We start from the raw sequence: 17,968 nt of genomic DNA on the forward strand, positions 1-17,968 counted from the left end.
AAGAAGACCCTATTCAGTAAATGGTGCTGAGAAAACTAACTGACCACATGCAGACGATTAAAACAAGAGCCCTACCTATCACCATACACAAAAGTCAACTCTAAACAGATCAAAAACTTAAGCGTAAAACCTAAAACTTTAAGAATCTTAGAAGAAAATGCAGGAGATACCCTTATGCACATTGGAATAGGTAAACAATTCTTGATCATAACCCCAGAAACACATGTCATAAAAGATAAGATAGACAAGTGGGACCTCATAAAGTTGAAAATTGTCTGTAAAACAAAACAAACCATCAAGAGAGCAGGGAGACCATCTACAAAATAGGAAAAAATATTTTTAAACTGTATATTTGACAAAGGCCTAACATCCAGGATCTACAAGAAGCTCAGATGAACTGAAAGGCAAAAAACAACAACCCTATTAAAAAGTGGGCAAAAGACATGAATAGACACTTCTCAAAAGAAGACATACGATCACTTAATAGATATATGAAAAAATGCTCAGCCTCACTATTCATTAGAGAAATGCAAATCAAATCCACATTAAGATACCCCTAACTCCAGTAAAAATGGCCATCCTTAATAAATCAAAACACAACAGATGCGAAGTTACAGAGAAAAGGGAATTCTACATTGTTAGTGAGAGTTCAAGCCAGTTCCACCTGTATGGAACACAGTGTGATGATTTTTAAGAGAACTAAAAATTGACTTTTCATACGACCCAGCAATCCTCCTTCTGGGACTATTCCTAGAGGAACTCAAATCATTCTACAAAAAAGATATCTGCCCACTCATGTTTACTGTGGCACGATTCACAATAGCAAAAACATGGAACTGACTTTACTGCCCATCAAATGTGAACTGGATTTTTTTTTTAAATGCAGCATATATACACAATGAAATATTATGCAGACATAAAGAAGGACAAAATGATGGACTTCACAGCAACTTGAATTTAGAGTCCATCATACTCCGTGATCTCTCACAGAATCACAGAATTAAATACCATATGTTCTCACTCATAAGTGGATCCTCAACATATATCACAACACTACAAGAGAGGGATTGGCAGTAGCAGGATGCCGCAAGGGATGATGGGTACATAACATCACTAAGGGTACCTGATTCTAAACCGGGGAAGGGAGGACCAGTGGGAGGCCCAAACCTTACCTGCATGTAGACCACTTATGTACCTAATCCTGACTTGTAACCCACATCTTTACAATAAAAGAAAGGAGAAAAGATTTTTTAAAAAAAATAGAGCAGGGTTTTTCTGTTTTGCTTTTGTTTGTTGATTTGCTTTTGTTGTTGTTTTTCTGGAAAGCTCCAATCATAAACCGCATTTTCTCCCTCTTTTGGTAATTCAGTTAACTGGAAAGTTACCTGCTCTGTGCTTGTTTATTATATCTCGTTATGTATCTGCCATAAGATAATTGGGTTTTTGGTTTTCTGCATTTTTTATTTTTGGTATCTGGAAGAAAACCTAGCCTTGAGGACAGCAGCTCGTCATTCCCTGATTTGCTGCAGCAATTCTGAAAGCCAAACTAGTTACCAATTCATCTACTGACTCAACAAATGTTTGCTGAGAGCCCACTCTTTCCCGGGCGCAAATTGCAATTTAGTACCAAGTATTGTCATCAAAATTCTATACAGTAAGCTTGAAGCGGAGGCTGCCACTGGAGTTCAACCAGCAACTTCTATCCTTGCTGGCTCTGAACGTCTCCATGGTGTGAGTCCCTAAGATGAAGGCAAGGAAGCAGAAAGAAAAGGAGGCCTTAATGGTGAAGCATGATATTGACAGGTCAACCCCATGCTAAATGCAATGTTCATAGTTAGATAAAGAATCTTTAGAACTAGAAGTGTCCCGGCTCATTTTGAAAACTAATAAATTAAGGCCAAAGGGATGAAGTACTTTCCAGACGCTTTAGTCCTTTCTAGGCCGGGCACGTCATAAAGTTTTTAGAGCCAGAAATAGAATTCAAGGTTTCAAGATGACTAGCGTGTGCACAGCAAGCCAGACGGGCCAGACTGGACCCTGCAAGAGCCATGCCCAAGACAGCCGGGTCTCAGCTCTCACCTGTGTGTCCAAATATGAATGGGAGCCTGGGCGGGAGCCAGATCTGATTTCCAAAATAAGCTGGAAACTGAATTTTTATGTAAGATTTCTTATTCTTCCATGCTGGAAACCAATTCAAAACCTTAAAACATACCATATGAGCCAAACAAAACACATCTGTGGGCTGAGTTCCAAGGGCTGGTCACTATTTCACAACATTTACTACACAGAACTGGGTCTGAGGCCTCCTCCCGGCCAGTTTTTATGACTCCTGAATGAAGGAAAAGAAAACAAGTTACGTTCAAAGCTGCTCGTAATGTTTGAGACATCTGAAATTTATTTTGATGTAAAGCAGAAGTTGTAAAGCTGATTCATTTGTACCTTTGAAGATTACAAAGAATAAAATTGGTCACCCAGCCCATCCAGAAAGAACATAATTGTCAGGGATCCATCATCAGGTACTCTGGTGAGAAGACGGATGGGAGACATGGCTATACCCAATGATCCCAATGCAACCTACACCATGATTCTTACTCATCCTCCCCTATTCTCTCTGCCTCATCCCTGCTACCTGCTACAGTCTTATTCCCCCCCCCTCCACCTCTTCTTTTGGTCACTCAGAAGTAGTTCAAATAGAGACTGATAATTTGGGAGCTAAAGCAGATCCGGGCATACTTCTTATTAACATAAACTAACATTTATGGAGTCTTTTCTATGTTTCTTGCCCTATTGTAGGCACTTTTCCATTTTAATCCTTACAGTTCTATAAATGAGATACTACAACTGTGTCCACTTAGCAGATGAAACTTGGAAATGTTTGTAGCTTAGCTAAGGCCATAGAGGTGGGATCAGCATCCAGAAGGTTCTAACCCAAAGCCCCAGAGCCCCAAAGTGGAGCTCTCCACTACCATCCCTCCTTTAAAAAAAGGAAGATTTTAAACTGAGATTTAGAATCTGCCTTGTCATTTCATTATGACAGCAATAGAGTCTTGTCCTGCAGTAATGGATAGGTACTGTGAAGGACACACAGATGAGCTTATTCCAGGGACTTGTACTTTCTTTCATAAGAACTTTAAGAGATGTGGGAGAAAATATCTTTGCACTCTAAAATACTACTGTTTGAAAAAGAGTAGTGTTTTCCCCATATTTTAAATGAAAAGGCAAAATGCTCACCCACGTGTATATAACTGTGGCATGGTGTGTCTGTGGTATGTGTGTGTATGTATATGTGGTGTGTTTGGGGGTGTAGAATGTGAGGTAGGGGTATGTGGTATCAGGTATGCATGTGGTGTGTGTATTTACAGAGGTGTACATGTATTGTGTATGTGTATCTCTATGTGTAACTTCTGAGGTGACACTCAGGGCAATTGATTCAGTCATATGATCCAAGATCCTGAGGTTAAGCCTTCAGCTTAGGCCACAGGCATTTGTGAGTTTTGTTTTTCTGAAAGACAATGCTTCTCCAAGTATGCTGAAATAGTCCAATTGCATAAGAATCATCTGGGGAACTTGTCATAGTGCATAACCCTGGGTCCCAATCCAGGTTTTCAGCATCATAGTCCCAGGGCATAGACCGAGGAATCTGCACATTTATTTAACTGATGTCTTAGTTGATGTCCATGCATTCCTGTTAGAGAACCTCTGCTATAAGTTATGCTAATAAATATGCATGTCCCATTCAATTATTTCAATTATAAATACTCCAGATAAAAGGGGGTAACGGATTGGGCCATAGCCAAATCTTCTCTTACTTTTCTTGCAACAACTAAATAAGAAGATAAAAGAATCTTATCCGTACTCCCATCACACACACACATGCACTCCCTCACACATGCATGCACACATGCACAGACATGCAAGCCCTTTTCTGAATTCATTTTTTATTTGACAAACACATGATGTCTTGATGTCTTGCTAGAGGAAAGTCTCCATTCTTTAGCTGGGGTTTATAAGCAGGCAGCATAGCTCTAGACCTTTTCATTCTATGTAAGCTGCTATGTACCAGTAATAGCGGAAGAAGTTTTCATCTCACAAGTAAAAAACAAGCTACCTTTCTTTTAAAATGTGGACAACAGTTACTATAGTTGAGGTCTCCTTGCTTGCTTTGTAGGCCATCTTGGTTAAGACATTTTATAGATAATTATCATTGGTGCTGCAAATGAAGATTTTCCAAATGCAGATGCTTTGAACAGACAGTAGTTTTAGCAGGTTGTTTAGAGGCCATGGATTGAGATTCTGATCTCTACCTCTTATACACATTCATTTAAAGGATTTAAAAAGTAATACTACCTAAATTGTAAACTTTGCTATGATGACCAGCATGGTAAGAATACACTGCTGAAACAGAGCCAAAGTTGAAGCCCAGAAAGAGAATGAAAATAAAGTGCAAGCTTCAGTTAGAACCTTCATTTTCTTTTCCATCCAGTAATGATCCACTTTCCAGGCTTAGGTCCAAGTGCCAGAGATGGAAGAATGGTTCTCAGCGAAGCACACTCTTGCCTGGATTGCTCCAGAAATATTATTATTTCCTTTTGGACAAAAAGACTTCTTTCTTCCCACATCTTTTATCTTCCCTTACTTCTCTCTTCTCATGAATGTTACCAGAACCTGGAATGTGGTGAGTTTGTGAAGGTAATCCATCCAGGAAGCAGTGAAGTCTTGTACCAAGGCAGAAAGGATAACGATTGAAAGGAGGTAGCAGGTTCAAAAGACGTTAAAGACGTGCAATCACTGTATTTTTTTTTCTTTTAATTTTTTTCTTTTAAAGATGTGGGATAGAATTCAGGGTTAGGTAGACAAATGTTCATTATGCAGGTACTCTTGTTGATGAGATGTGCCCCTCCCTTCCCCAGGCAGATTCCCACTACTGCCAATCCCGCTTCCCCGCCCCCTCTCAGCAGTTTCCCACTACTGCCAATCATTCTCTTACAGTATTACGATAATTGTTCAAGGTCCGCTTATGAGTGAGAACATGTGACACTCAGTTCTTTGTTTCTGTGAAAGATCACTCAGTATTGTAGACTCTAAGTCCATCCAGGTTGCTGTGACGTTCATTATTTTGTTGTTCTTTATGACTGTATAATATTCCATCGTGTATATGGACCACATTTTTTTAATCCTGTCCTCTTTTGATAGGCAGCACTGTTGGTTCCATGTTCTTGCTATTGTGAACAACCCTGCGATAAACATGCATATGCAGGTATCTTTTTTATAGAGTCATTTTAGTTCTTCTGGGTATATTCCCAGATTGCAGGGTTGTATGGAAGGTCTATTTTTAGATCTTTTGGGAATCGCCATACTGTTTTCCACAGAGGCTGTACTAGTTTACGCTCCCACTAACAGTGTAAAAGTGTTCCCTTTTCACCACATCCTCTCCAGCAACCATTGTTTTTTGAGTTATTGATGATAGCCATCCTGACTGGAGTTAAGTGGAATCTCAATGTAGTTTTAATTTGCATTTCTTTAATGACTAGTGAGGTTGAGCATTTTTTCACGTATCTGTTGGCTGCTCGTATGTCTTCTTTTGGGAACTATCTGTTCATATCTTTTGCCCTCTTTGTAATGGGGTTGAACTCTATTTTAAAGCTACAATAATAAAAACAGCCTGGTATTGGTACGAGAACAGACATATAGATCAATAGAACAGGATAGAGATTCCAGAAGCAAAACCTGAATTTCTCAACCAACTCATCTTCAACAAAGCTTCTACCACTAACAGGGGAGTGGAGAACCTATTCAGTAAATGGTGCAGGGAAAACTGACTGACCACATGCAGAAGATTAAAACAAGATCCTTACCTATCACCATACACAAAGATCAACTCTAAATGAATCAAAGACCTAAACGTAAAACCTCAAACTATAAGAACCTTAGAAAATGCAGGAGATACCCTTATGGAACTTGGAACTGACAAACAATTCCTGATCAAAGCCCAAGTGCCCATGCCATGTGAGATAAGATAGACAAGTAGGACCTCATCAAGCTGACAAGCTTCTGCAAAGCCACAGAAACCACAAGAGAGCAGGGAGACAGTCCACAGACTGGAAAAAAATATTTGCCAACCGTATGTCTGACAAAGGCCTAACATGTAGGATCTACAAGGAACTCAGACGTGCCAAAAAGAAATCATCGTATTGATGGGTAAAGGGCAGAGATTCAGGGAGATGAAGGGGTCATGGATAACAAGCAAGTTTCTGATTTGAATCCTCAAACATCACAGCTTGCAAAGTCATATGCCTCCAGGGGCCATACAGGCAAAATATATAAGTAAAGAGGCCTGGGGTTAGGATAGTGAAGACTATGAGAAACCAGGGAGGGCACACAAAAAGCAGCTGATTCTCAGTTTCCGGAGTTGCTGCCATTTCAGAACGGAGGCCAAGGACTTCGAAAACTTCCTGTTTCCGAGACAACCCCGAAATCTTGGGTTTCTTGCCAAAAGTCTTAAAATAAGCATACTTCATTTTTAATAAATTATTAATTTTCAATTTAAAATGTGGGCTTTATAAAGTTAGAAAAACTAGCCGAGTGCTGTGGCCCGTAATCCCAACACTTTGAGAGGTCAAGGTGGTAAGGTTGCCTGAGCCCAAGAGTTTGAGACCAGCCTAGGCAATACAGTTAAATTGCATATCTACAAAAAAAAAAAAATGAGCCAGGCATGGTGGTACATACCTGCAGTCCCAACTACTTGGGATTCTGAGGTGGAAGGATCACCTGAGCCCAGGAGATGGAAGCTGCCATGAGTCATGACATTATCATGTATTGCACTCCTACCTGGATGTCAGTAAGAAACTTGACTCAAAAAAAGAAAAAAAATAATAGAAAAACTATATAGACCAAGTGGAACATGTTAGAATTGGGTGAGGGAGGCTGAGTGTACCCTGAAGCTTCCAGTTTCAAGCTGCAGAAATAGATGATGGTTTATGGTTTGAAGTTCACATCCCTTCCAAAGTTCATATTGAAATTTAATCTCCAGCCGTGCTCGGTGGCTCAGCCTGTAATCCCACGCTTTTGGGAGGCTGAGGGGAGTGGATGCCTGAGCCCGTGGGTTCAAGACCCGCCTGGGCAACAAGACCTCATCTCTACAATAAATCAAAAAATCCACCGGGCGTGGTAGCGCGCGCCTGTAATTCCGACTACTGGGAAGGCTGGGGCGGAAGGATCGCCGGAGCCCAGCGGGTTGAGGCTGCGGTGGCCAGGAGCGGCCACTGCACTCCAGTCTGGGCGACAGAGTGAGACTACAACTCAAAAAAAAAAAAAGAAATTTAATCTCCAATGCAATCATATGACGAGGTGAGATCTTTAAGAACTGATTAGGATTAAGAAGTGATTACGAAGGCTCCTTCCTTTTGGATGAGATTAAGGTCCTTAAAAAAGAGGCTTCACACAGGATTTGGGCCCTTTTCCCCCTTCCTTCCCTTCTGCCATGTGAGGACACGGTGCTCACACCATCCAGAGGAAGCAGGCCCTTAAAAACAGAAAGACCAGGTCCTGACCAGACACCAAGCCGGCTGGCACCTTGACCTTGGACTTCCCAGGCTACAGAATGTGAGAAGTAAATTTCTGTTCTTTCTACATTACCCAGTCTCAGGTATTTTGCTATAGCATCATAAATGGACCAAGACACCAAGCTAAGCAAGTCCTTCTCGCTCTAGATAATGTCGTTTTCTAAAATCAAAATAAATCCATAAACTGGTCAAACTAACGTGGAAACTCAAAATCAAAAAAGAACCTTCTTTCGTCTAATTCGACTCTCCCTCTGGAAGCGCTTCTTTTCTGTGGTTCCTTGCAGCCCTGAGATTCTATTACTTGGTGAATGCTGCAATAGCCCTGAGCTGCATCAGCGCCCTACACTGTACATCTGCATAAAATACTGTTGCTTTAAAATTAGTAGTTACTTATCCTTTTTCTTTTTTTTTTAGGCTTCCCTCCTGAGATAACACAAGTGAAGATGTGATTTGACACTTATCTACTTAAGATGAACAATGGATAATTTGAATGTCAATCAAGTGTAGAAAACTGTCCACATTTTTCGAATCAGTCAAATAATTGTCACATCACTTCACTCAGCTTTTTAGATATAACTCTAGCTACAAGAATCCCCAGAGTTCTAAGGTCTGAGTGTTTTTTAATGGCCTTTTGAAATCTAAACCAAAACCAGGTTAATTTTGAAAGTAACACTTTTATTCAAAAGAATTTTACTGAGTACCTATTGTATACCAGTACCTGTGCCTACACATGGGGAATAAAAAGAATATGGGCTATCGCTTACAAGTTAGAAGAGGAGAAACACACCATCAATTTTCATCTAAGATAGAACAACATTAGTACATATAAGTTCTTGTTGCTTCTTAGTAATATCAAGACAGAACCAGTAACAAACTATTGAAGATAAACTCTTAAATAGTACTATTGAAAAAGAACAAAATGTATAAAATTATTGAGAATAAATTTTATAAAATACGCAATGCCTATATACGAAACACTGTTATAATTAGAGAAACTAAGAAGACCTGAATAAATCAAGAGATATACCATGATCATGAATTGGAAGACACAATTATGAAGATGTCAATTCTCCTGAAATTAATATACAGATTTAATCCAGTTAAAATATCAGGTTGGTTTTTTTTTGTAAAAATCAGTAGACTGATTCCAGTATTTATATGGAAATGTAAATAATCTATAATGGACAAAACAATTGCAAAAAAAGAAAAAAAATTGAGGATTTACACTGCTTGATTTTAAGATTTAATATACTACTACAGTAATAAAGACAGTGTGAAATGTTGACATTAAAGACAGGCACATTGATCAGAACAATGACTCACACAGAATTTAGAAATAGATCCACACATATGTGGTCAACTGATTTTTCTACCAAGTTGCTAGGTTAATTAAATGAGAAAAGAATAGTCTTTTCAGTAAATGGTGCCAGAACACTGGGTACTTATCTTGGGGGAAAAACTGACCTTTAACCCTTATCTCATACCAGACACAAATATTAACTAGATTTATATCAAAGACATAAACATAACAACTAAAACTATAAAGTGTGTAGACAAAAACAGAACAATATCTTTGTCACTTTGGGACTGGCAAAGATTTCCTAGGTAAGACACGAAAGACATGATTATAAAAGAAAAAAAAGATAAATTGAGGACTTTGTCAAAATAAAAATATTCACTCTTCAAAACCCATGGCTAAGAAAATAAAAGGCAAGCCTGACACAGAAAGAAATTATTCACAACACATATCTATAACAAGAGATTTGCAGCCAGAATATGCAAAAAACTCTTACAATGTGATCATAAAAATAATCCAATAAAATTGGTAAAATATTTCAATAGACATAACACAAAATATATGAATGACCAAAAAAGCACATGAAAAAAGCTCAGCATCATTAGTCATGAGAAAATGCAAATTAAAATTAGGTGCTATCACGACACCCATTGGCATGGCTAGAATTAAAAATTTAAATTTAAAAAAAGAATATTTTTCCACGTAACCGAAACTATTTGTATCCCCTGAAGCTATTCAAATAAGGAAAAATAACTAATTAATTTTTTATTAACCGTTAAATACACATTTTCTTTCAATACTCAACATAATTCCTGGAACACGGAAGATGCTCAATAAATATTTGTCAATAGATTTTAAAAAACAATAATTTCTAGACATCTCTCATTCAATGAGGGGCAAGGGTTGATGTGGAGAATAGATAATGAAAGTAATTTAATGCATGATAAGCTCGAGGTGCTAGTGGCACATACACACTGAGATATGTTCATGCAGTCGGAGAAAAAGCCCAAGCTGGGGATAGAGATTTAGGAATAAGTGATATATAGTTCTGGAAAGAATAACTTTTCCCAGAGTGTGCAACTTGAGATAAGATGAACTGCAGGACAAAACCATATATAACATCACCATTTAAGGAACAGATGAAGGAAGAAAAATTCAAGAAAGAGTACGTGGAACAACCCAAAAGATGATAGAAAATGGTGTCAGGGAGAATATCTAGAAAGAGGGAGTGGACAATGGAGTACGATACTGAGGACATCGCAAGTGGTATACAACTGGGATGGGTTTGTTAGATTTTCATCTAAAAGGTTATTGCTGACTGTAACAAGTATGATTTCACTGGAGTGGTAGGGACAAAAGCAAATTTTTAGTAAAATTAGGAATGTGTAGGAGGTGACGGAGGGCTAACAAGAAAGACCTTTCTTCAGTGATCTTAACTGTGATAACAGAGTTAGGATAGGAGTTGGGCAAGGAGAAGAATCATTATAAATTTGGAAAGTGCTTTTGGAAAAAAAAAGCGGGGGAAGCAAGTTTATATGTTTATGAGGAAATGTGAGATCTAAGAAGCAATAAAGAGGCAAAAACTGGTTATACAAACAAGAAAAAACGTGAGTGATCAGCTACTCTCCCTCAACAGTGACTGTAGGTTCAGGAGAGGCCTTGTTTTTTAGATCTTTTGTCCCATTCTTACGTTTCCTAGATATACTCGCAGGCCTGAGAGAGCATGCCCCCTCCATCTCCTGCAGAAGTAGCTGAGCAATCTCCTTTCTTCCTATTCCATTTGCATTGTCCCTCACCCCATCCCACCAGAGGCTTCCCACATCAAGAAAACCCCACTCATATTTCCTGGCACCCCATCAACTCTTTCCACTTATAGCCTCCTTCCTCTTGCTCTGCCTTATCCTAAGACCCTCTTTTCTTTCTTCTCCACTTGTGTCAATTCTGTTCTTCTGTGAAAACTCTGAGTACCTAGCCCAAACTCTTCTACTATATCTTACTTCCCCTAATTTGCTCTGCTACCTGTGAAAACATTGGAAATTATTGCTGCATATTATACCCCAAATAAAAATAACAACTGATAAGATTTGTGTTTACTATCTTAAAGATCTCTTCTCTAGGAATATGAAACCATTTTCTCTAACTGCAGCTATTGCAAATTGTTCTGTAATTGCAATTTTTGATATGGAGCACTGGATCCATGTAGATAAATAGTCTGTTTCCTTCAACTATTATCAAATTTTTTTCTTTAATTATTTGAACATGCTACTAAGACAACTCCAAAAACAAGAAGTCAAGAATATAACAATCCAGGACTGAAAAAAGACCACTTTGTCTCAGAAATGCTTTTTGCAGCATAATTAATTGGGTCATTAATAAGGAAGGCCACGTCAAGACAAATTATATTCAAACTGTCAAAAGATAAAGAGAGAATTTTGAAAGCACCAAGAGAAAAGCGAGCATTACATGTGGGATTTCTCGGCAGAAACCGAAAGTCAAAAGATAGTGGGATATATATTCAAAGTGCTAAAGAACAAAAGAAAATGCCACCTAAGAATATTACATATGACAAACTGTCTCTAAAAATAATGATGAGATAAAGGATAATCTAGATAAACAAAAGCTGAGAGAGTTTATCACTATTAGACTTGTGCTACAAGAAATGTTAAGGTGAGTCCTTCAAGTTGAAATAAGAAGATGCTAAATACAAAAGCATAAGAGGAATAAAGCTTGCTGGTAAAGGTGAATGTATAGACAAATGTAAAACACTGTAAAACTATAATGGTGGGTCATAAATGACTTTTAAATTTTGGCACACAATGTAAAAATATATAATTTGTGTCATAAATAACATAAAGGTGGGAAGAGTAATACAGAGTTTTTGTATGTAATTGAATTTAAGTTACTAATCAACTTAAATATATTGTATGTCTACAAGTTGTTTTATGTAGGACCTATGAAAACCACAAAGAAAATACATGTGGAAGATACACAAAAGAAAATGAGGAGGTGCTGATAACAATCCTACTGAAAGCATTCCAAGCAACTAAGAAAAATGAAACTCTCCCCAAATCACTTTTATGAAGCTAACATTATACCAATAACCAAACTGGGTAAAGATCCAACAAAGAAAGAGACCTACAGGGCAATATCCCTTATAAACATAGATGCAGAAATATTCAACAAGATTCCAGCAAATTGAACTCAACGACACATCTCAAAAATCATCCACCATGACCAAGTAGGCTTCATCCCTGGGATGCAGGGCTGGTTCAACATTCGCACGACCATAATTGTAATTAAATACATCAACAGATGTAAAAACAGGAATCACATGATTATATCATTAGACACAGAAAAAGCTTTTGATAAAATCCAGCATCCCTTCTTGTTAAAACCCTTGAACACTTAGGCATAGAAGGAACATACCTCAAAATAATAGGAGCTGTCTACAATAAATCCAAGGCCAACATATTGCTAAATGGACAGAAACTGGAAACATTTCCCCTGAAAACTGGAACAAGACAAGGCTCCCCACTCTCAGCCCTCTTGTTCAACATTATGTTGGAAGTCCTAGCTAGAGCAATTAGACAAGAGAAGGAAATCAGGGGTATCCAAACAGGAAAAGAGGAAGTTAAGTTATATCCCTGTGCTGACAATGTGATTCTATACCTTGAAAACCCAAGAGAATCTGTCAAAAATCTTTTTGCACTGATAAAGCACTTTGGCATAATCTCTGGGTACAAAATCAACGTGCAAAAGACAGTCACATTCTTATACACTAATAACAAAAAGAGAAACAAATAAAAAGCACAATCCCATTCAGAATAGCAACAAAAAAGAAAGAAATACCTCAGCATCTTCCTAACCAGAGAAGTGAAAGACTTTTACAATGAAACTACAACACTGCTCAAAGAAGACACAAACAAATGGAAAAATAGTCCATGTTCATGGATTGGAAGAGTCAACATTGTTAAGATGTCTATCCTTCCCAAGGTAATCTACAGATTTAGCACAATACCCATTAAATTACCAACATCATTATTCTCAGACCTGGAAACGACAATACAGAAATTCATATGAAAACATAAACAATCTGAATAGCCAAAGCAATTCTCAGCAAAACAAACAAAGCAGGAGATATCACACTTCCCAGACTTTAAACTTTACTATAAGGCTACAATAATCCAAGCAGCCTAGTATTAGTACAAGAACAGTCATACTGACCAATGGAACAGTATAGAGATTCTAGAAACAAAATCTCAGTTTCTCAACCAACTCATCTTCGACAAAACCTCCACTAACAACCACTGGGGAGAGAAGAATTTATTCAGTAAATGGTTCTGGAAAAACTGGCTGACCACATGCAGGAAATTAAAACAAGACCCCTACCTATCATCATACTCAAAGACCAACTCTAAATGGATCAAAGACCTCAACAGAAAACCTCACACTACAAGAACCTTAGAAAATGCAGGCGACACCCTTATGGAAATTGGAACTGGCAACCAATTCCTGATCAAAACCCCTGATGCCCTGCCATAAAAGATAAGATAAACAAGTGGGACCTCATAAAACTGAAAAACTTCTGCAAAGCAAAAGAGATCATCAAAAAAGCGGTGAGACAACCCACAGACTGGGAAAAAATATTTGCCAACTGCATATCTGACAAAAACCTAACATCTAGACTCTACAAGGAACTCAGTCATGCTGAAAAGAAAAAAAAACAGCTTTATTAAAAAGTAGGCAAAGCACCAGGGTCGGTGGCTCAGCCTATAATCCCGCACCTTTGGGAGGCTGAGGTGAGTGGATTGCCTGAGCCCGCGGGTTCGAGACCCGCCTGGGCAGCGAGACCTCATCTCTACAATAAATCAAAAAATCAGCCGGGCGTGGTAGTGCATGCCTAGAATTCTGGCTACTCGGAAGGAAGAGGCGGAAGGATCGCCGGAGCCCAGCAGGTCGAGGCTGCGGTGGTGGCCGGGAGCGGCCACTGCACTCCAATCTGGGCGACAGAGTGAGACTCCAACTCAAAACAAACGAAAAATCAAAAAGTAGGCAAAGCTAGGCTTGATGGCTCAGTCTGTAATCCCAGCATTTTGGGAGGCCGAGGCGGTGGATTGCCTGAGCCCGCGGGTTCGAGACCAGCCTGGGCAACTTGGTGAGACCTGGTCTCTACAATAAATCATAAATTTGCCGGGTATAGTGGCATGTGCCTATAGTTCCAGTTATTTGGAAGGCGGAAGCAGAAGGATCGCCAGAGCCCTGCAGGTCGACACTGGGGTGACTGTGAGCATGCCACTGCATTTCAGCAGGGGCAACGAAGTGAGACTCCAACACAAAAAAAAAAGTGGGCAAAAGATATTAATAGTCACTTCTCAAAAGAAGACATACGAGCAGCCAACAGATACATAAAAAATGCTCAGCCTCACTAGTCATCAAAGAAATGCACATTAAAACCACACTGAGATACCACCTGACTCCAGTCAGGATGGCCCTCATCAATAACTCAAAAAACAACAGATGCTGGAGAGGATACGGAGAAGAGGGAAAATTTCTACACTGTTGGTGGGAGTGTAAACTAGTACAACCTTTGTGGAAAACAGTATGGCGATTCCTAAAAGGTCTAAAAATTGATCTTCCATATGAACCTGCAATCTCACTACTGGAAATATACCCAAAGGAACTCAAATCACTCTATGAAAAAGATACCTACACAGGCATGTTTATTGCAGCATTGTTCACAATAGCAAAAACATGGAACCAATCATCCTGTCCATCAAAAGAGGTCTGGATTAAAAAAAAAATGTGGTACATATACATGGTGGAATATTATGCAGCCATAGAGAAGGACAAAATTATATACCTAATACTGAATTGTACCCTACATCTTTTAAATAAATAAACAAATAACTAGAAAATGAGAAAAGAATCAAAGCATGTCACTATAAAAAGCCACCAATGAAAAAGACAAGAGAGAAAAAGAGAAAAGATATAAAGATAGGCAGAAAACAAAATGGCAATAGTAAATCTGTTCTTATCAATAATGACTTTAAATATAAATGAACCAAACTCATAAAAAGATTACTGAATCAATTTTTAAAAAACATGATCCAACTATATACTATCTAAAAGATTCTCATTTAGATTTAAGAACACACATAGGCTGAAAGTGAAAAAATTCAAAAAGATAGCCCATGCCAATGGTAACCAAAAGAGAGCAGGAGTGGCCATACTTATTTCAGATAAAATGACTTTAAATCAAGAAGAAAAAGAAAGACATTATATAATGATAAAATGCTCGACTCACCAGGAAGATATAACAAACATACACAGTCCAATACCATGGCTCCTCAAGATATAAAGCAAACATTGACAGAACTGAAGGGAGAAATAGAAGAATGAAATCGAAATAGATAACAACAAAATAATAGTAGGGGATTTTACTATCCCACTCTTAATAATGGATAGAACATTCAGAAAGAAGATAAATAAAACAGAAACTTGAACTATCGTGTTTGGGATATACCGCGAATCTGAAGTACCTGGAGAAAATCCACATAGACATGGAAAGAATGTGCAGACTCTATATAGACAGTGGTCCTGGCTGAGAATGTGAAAGTTCTCTACTTAATAAGGAAGGGGGAAAAAAATTATATAGGATTCAGTACCATCTGTCATTTCAGATATCCGCTTGGGGGTCTTGGAACATATCCCAGATAGATAAGGGGACTACTATGTTCCTGTTTGAAGTGATTTACGTAATGTGTCCAGTGAGGCAATGCAATTTTTAATATGATCAGTTCTCTGGTATGGCTATTAAATTTATTAAGGCAATTCCAAAAGTCATCATATGACTTTCTTCATCCATGGTCTAATTACCTATGCTTAATACTAAATTGATCTTTCCTCTGTCTGATGGCTAAAGACCAGATTTAGAAAGTGTGTTTCAATTTTCTCTCATTTTATAGCACATAAACAGTATGTTAGATATCCTTAGTTTAATTTACCTTTTCTTTCTCCTTGCCCTCCCTGACACATTTTCATTATGTATTTTCGGCAACTCTGTACTAGGTCACCTTTTCTTCCAAGAGTTTTATTCTGTTTCCCAGATTTTTGAAATGAGTACACACCGGCCAGCTCTCACTTTCCCTAAATGGGGGATTTATTACACCATTAAAACATTTCATTCAAACCATCTCTACTTTCAGCAGCTCTGTTATGATTCTCCGAGCCAGTCTGAAAAAGAATCCCTTAACTGATACTTCACGTAACGTACCCAGCTCACAGAATCACATTCTGCAAAGTGTGCACTTTAGATTGTAACTAAAAACAGGCAAGTTTCCCCTGCCCCTGGCATGACTCCAAACATCTGAAATGTTAGAACATGGTGCTTTTATGCTGAACCATTACACAATTGCAGGAGTGCAGGTCTGCCTTGTTTCCACTTACTGCTACTTTGGAAAGAGAGAGAGAGAGGCACAGAGAACCGCTTTCCATGATAAAATACATGTGTTTAGCTGGCAGGAAGAAGAGAAGAGGGGAGGAAGGGCACCTGAAAGATGTTCAGTTTAGGTGACTTCTATCTGAAAAGGATGGGAAAGGACACTAAAAGGACTTTTTACAATCCCATCCTTTTTGGCTCCTGGAACGCCTAAGAACTGAGAAAAACATCACCATCATCAGGACTTGAAAAGTCACATCTCTTGGCATATAGGCTGAATCCTCTTGAGCTAATGCTTGAGACCTTAGGATCAGAAGAAAGTCAGGGTCTTGATCCTGACCTGAGAATCAAAACTCTCCGGATTAGCTGCTTTCAGACAGATCCTTTTCCCTTTTTTGAGTCTGATTTCTGGAGCAGCTTTTCTCCGAGCATAGCTGCAAAATCGCTTCGTTCTTGATCAATATCTAAAAGATCATGGGGGGAAGAAAGAATTTCTTACAACTCATTGCAACCAGGATGACTTTTAACTTCTAGGGCAGATGGGGAGGGTGATGGGAAGAGACTGTCACCTATTTGCGGTATGCAAACAAGGTCGACCTCCTATCACATCATTCATTCGTTCATTCAGGTAGTAAACACACATTCATTAGCTTGCGCGCGCTCTCTCTCTCCTGATATTGAAGGAGCCCAGAGAAGAAAAATGCATGTGGGCCAAGAGACTCTCGCTCACTCAGAGCAGAAATGGACGGCTTCAACAGAAACAAACCAGGCCCGAACTGGTACCAGGGAAAGAGCGTCCCTTAGGAGGCTGGAAAACCTGGTTCTGCCACTGCCTGGGCGGATCCCGTGGACGTTCTGAGCTTGAGTTTATCCCACATGGAAAATGGGTATCAGAATAAATTATCCCTAAGGCCCCTTCTGGACGGACGTAAGTTTCTACCTTTCCAAGATCCTCAGATATCTTTCCGTACCCAGCACTGAGCATCCTTAAAAAAAAAAAAAAAAAAAAGAAGGAAAAAAGAAGCCAGCTCGATGGCTCAGCCTGTCATCCCAGCACTTTGGGAGGCCGAGGCGAGTGGATTGCCTGAGCCCGCGAGAGCAGCCTGAGCAACTTGGCAAGACCTCGTCTCTACAATAAATAATTTTTTTAAAAAAATTAGCCGGGCGTGGTGGTGCACGCCTGTAGTTCCAGCTACTTGGAAGGCTGAGGCGGAGGGATCACCCTGGGGTGGCCGTGAGCGTGCCACTGCGCTCCAGCCTGGGTGACAGAGTGAGACTCCAATTCAAAAACAAAAAAAAGGAAAGGAAAGGAAAAAGGAAAAGCAAAGATCAGGTGGTGTACACACACACACACACACACACACACACTCTCTCCTCTGCCTCCCGCTTCTGCTTATGTGTTGAAAGTTCTGGGCGATCACAGGTGTGCCAGCTCTCAGACACCGGAGGCTGCGGTCACACTGAGCACTGCAGCCCGGGCATCTCATTCCAAACAGAAAAAAGACAGACGGAAGCTCTCGACGGCCTCGGGGAGAGCATGCGGCGCCGGGAAGGAGCCCCGCAGGTCCAAGAGGAAAGCGGATGCTCCCCCGGTCGGAGGGCAAGGCTGGCTTCCCAGCGCTGTGCCCGGCGTGCGCCCGCCTCACGCCGGCGACCCGCCTTCCCCTGGCG

The sequence above is a fragment of the Carlito syrichta genome, unplaced genomic scaffold (assembly GCF_000164805.1).
Source record: "Carlito syrichta isolate Samal-C Ts95f unplaced genomic scaffold, Tarsius_syrichta-2.0.1 Scaffold138016, whole genome shotgun sequence".
NCBI lineage: Eukaryota > Metazoa > Chordata > Mammalia > Primates > Tarsiidae > Carlito > Carlito syrichta.